Here is a 4,062-nt window from a genome sequence, read left to right as displayed (position 1 = left end):
AGATATATATATATATTATGAGAGACCAGGTTGGTTCAGTTGCTTCTGTTAGAATCAGTTTTAACATTGATGCATAAGGTCTGTTACAGTTGTGCACTTTCACATGCACACTCTCGTTTCACACACACACACACACACACACACACACACATTTTCAGTTGCTCTGCTGCTCCCCCCCCTTTCCCCTTTTCTGTGTTTTTCTAAGATGATCTCCCAGTATTCAGATCAGTATCGATGTTCCTGTTTCTCAGGATAAATGAAATCCTTTTTTTTTTTATGTGAGTGTAAGTTTACTTTGGAAAATAACATTTCAGGAACTATTATTTTCTATTAAGGACATTAGTTCAATATTAAACTCCTTCAGTTGACTACTTTATAACTCAAGCGAAGTTGTCTCTTTGTGACATCACTACATAGGACATCAGATATATATATTTTTTTTTAATGCATGGTATACTAACATACTGCAGATATTAAAAAAAAAAGAAAAAAAAAAAGAATCATGCAACATACAACAGATATGATATATACCTGTCTGAAGACTCATTAAAGTGTTTTCATTTGCCTTTTTTTTAATGTATTGTTTTTTTGTTTTGTTTTTTATCACATAGTCACCTAATGGCCCCCATGTTTGGAGAGTGACCCATATGGTGAAAAGATTCTGGACTCCCTTGAGCATTGCAGGGAAGGCTGAATGAGGCCTTTTGTTAACACAGCACTAAAAACGCGGAGTATATAGCAGAGGCTGTGCAGTGCAGTTTGGCTCAGCCCATCTTGACTGGATATTACAGGAGTGACTATAGTATGAGACAAATGATGGTTTAATTGAGGAGATATATTGTTTTCGTACAACAGAAGGGGAAATACATATTTTACTTGGACCATATGGGGTAGTCACTGTTTTGTAAGACGGCAAAGAAGTGCATCATAATGAGAAAGACAGTGTTTTATTCCTGAAAAATGAGAGAGAGAGAGAGAATGGAAACTTGTTTTTAACTATAAAAAAAAAAAAAAAAAAAAAAAAAAAAAAAATTGCTTTTACCAGAAAAGATAAGAGGAAGACTGAATCATATTATTTCAATCAGAAAAAAAAGATAGGGAGTTGTTCAGAGAGATTGTTTTCATTGTAATGTAATTATTCTAACCAGGATATGGAGATATATTTCAGTTTGATCATGATGGTGAATCTTGGAAACATACTGTTTTAATCAAAACATGCTGTGAGACATGCTGCAGCGTATTAAAGTTGAACTGGCTCACTTCTAGATAACCCAGTTTGATCAAAATAAAAGAGTGTGGGTCAGTGTTATATGTACAGGGAAGGGCTGCAAGGCCTGTTGTGAATAGGGCATTGCCGTTGACTTTTTTTTTTTTTTTATAATATATATATATATATATATAAATTTGAGATGAGCCCGTCAGCATGTGAAAGGTATTGTGAGGTCAGTGGGACCTTGTGTACATTGCTGTTGGCTGGCACTTGTCGGTGCAGTACTCCTGGTACCTCCCAGGCAAACTGTGGGCTGCAGGTGGTACCTTGACTTGTGCAATATCTATCCATTGTTTCTGCTGGGTCGCTGCAGTGATCTGACTGTCATAGTGATGCATTTCTTTTTATGACAGCTGGCGTGTGTGTATTCTGTTGTGCACCATTGTGGCTGGATTTGGAGTGCATGAATGTGAACATGCATCTATGTGAATGTGAGTGTGTGTGTGTGCACATATATGTGTGCACTTAATTTAAAATCGCCGGACTGGAATAGCCTCAGGGATGTAGCCATTGTGGCGTGCCGGCAGCTATTATTACTTCAATGATGATGTAATGCTTCATCTGGGACTGTTGAGTGTTGTTCATTTGGGTTGAGACAGTGATACTACGTGCCCTTGTTGAGCAGAGCGTATTGGACTATTTATTGGATCTGACAGTGTGTCTGTGTGTTCTTCTTCCCACCACCAGTTCTGGATCTTTGTTAGACTTAGAAGAAGAATTCTGTCCCTCTTTTCATCTTGTGCTCGTTGCATAAAAATGGATTGTAGTGAAATTTGAACAATGATGACATGTTGTATTTGGTTAGTGCTGAGCAGATTAACATGTAGCTCAAGTTGTTTTTTTTTTTCTTTTTCAAATTGTTTTCATTGAAGAATGATTGTGAACAATTGTGAAAAGGTCGTATGTCTTTTTTTTTTGTTGTTGTTGCTGTAAATAATGTCTCTCTTTTTCTTTTCTTTTTTTTAATTTTTTTTTTTTTAGGTATTTTTTGCATTTTTAGAATTTATGTATAACCCATTTTTTGTTGCCGAACTGAACGGTAAATTAAGTATTTATGTTACTGTTGGTGGGGCAGAGACACACAACATGAAGGTAACATGAAGTTGTAAACATTTGTCTGACCAGAAATAGTAGTATGCATTTGTTTGATATTTCTCTCTCTCTCTCTCTCTCTCTCTCTCTCTCTCTCTGCTTGTTCATTCTTTCTCTCTTGTCTTTGCCTCACTTTCCTCTCATTTTCATTGATATGAATGGTTTCAAATCGGATCTTACTTGGTTTGTTTGGTTGATTGTCTCTTGACTTGATCATGTTATTTTTGAGATCCTAATGAACAAAACTTCATCACCTGTCAGCTCAGTTATACAGAGGGATCTAGAAATTTGTAGTCAGTATTAGTGCTTAAAAAGGGACGGTTTATGACGGAAAATGATGATTATAATATTAGTTGATAGGATGTATGTGTTGTCAAGCATTTCTAGTGCCAGTAATGGGCTGTCTGTTGGGTGGGTGACTTCAACATGATCATGTATGAATGCTGTCACTGTTGTGTGCATAATTTGGTTGGTACATGTATCAGTTTCTCCTGTTGTCACAGAACCATGAAGAATACTTTCAATTATTTGTGTATTTGTTTTTGTTTGTTTTGTTTTTTTTCTTTTATAACCTTTACTACAAATATGAATTTGTCAAACCTCGAACACAAACTGTGCGTGCACAAGCCATGATTTCATCGTAAAAGGGGTAGAGAGATTTTTAGGCAAGAGCTTTTTGCTGATATTAGAATACATTTGTTCCCATAATACTTTTTTGTGTTTGAATTGATTTCTGGTAGTATGTTTGAATAATGGTATTAATGATGCACTGGCTCCACTTTGCTGTGGTGGATTTAAAATCATGTTGCATGCAGTTTGGTGAATCTCTATTTACAACTTTGCTTCGTGATTAACACTACATTTTTGTAGGAAAATAATCAAAATAGAGAAAAAGAAAAGAAAAGAAAAAAGAAGACAAGGAAAAAATGGAAATGACACCTTTGTAGTCTTTGTATGCTTAATTATTTGTTAATTTCTTGATCAAGAAATCAGGTATAATAAAGTTGATTATTTAATTATGAAATTATTTAAACGCAGGATCAGTCCAAATACTCAAAAAAATGTTTTTGTTGTTCTTTTAAATAGTTTTTTCCTTTTTTAAAAAAAAAAAAGGGGGGGAGAGGTGGTGTGGGGTGGGGGGGGGGGGGGGCGGATCAGTAAATCAGTGAAATCACAAATTGAGGTGGATTTTTGAGAACCTTGTGCTAAGCTTTTCTTAGATTATGGTCAATGGTCAAAGGTGGTATGAAGGGGATGGAAGTTGGTTGCGATGACCTAATCACTGAAATTAGATTAACCTGAGCGTGATGACTGGAATGTGTATTACACAGATTAATGAAGCAGTTGGGATGGTTTTGTGTGGATATTTTGCATGTGCTACCTGTCACACTTTACATCCTTCTCTTCACAGCCTTCTAGTGAACATGTCTGGCATGGGGTGGTGGCATTTTTGGGGGCAGTGGGGGGGGGGGGGTCTCTCTCTCCTGATCATCACTTTGCGTTCCTCCCCTTCCCCTCTACTTTCCTCTCACCATCCCAGCAGGGAAACACCTGAGCATTATACTGCTTCCTTTCTGTAAAGTTACTGTCACTTGATGTAAAGGTAGGAGTTAAGGCACACAAAATTTCAAGACTGTAAGTAGTACCCTGTTGTCAATGGATTTTTGATTGGCAAAATACAAAAGTTCATGCAGATTTTG

Source organism: Babylonia areolata, chromosome 20 (assembly GCF_041734735.1).
Source record: "Babylonia areolata isolate BAREFJ2019XMU chromosome 20, ASM4173473v1, whole genome shotgun sequence".
Classification (NCBI taxonomy): domain Eukaryota; kingdom Metazoa; phylum Mollusca; class Gastropoda; order Neogastropoda; family Buccinidae; genus Babylonia; species Babylonia areolata.
Note: the sequence above shows the minus strand (reverse complement) of the source record.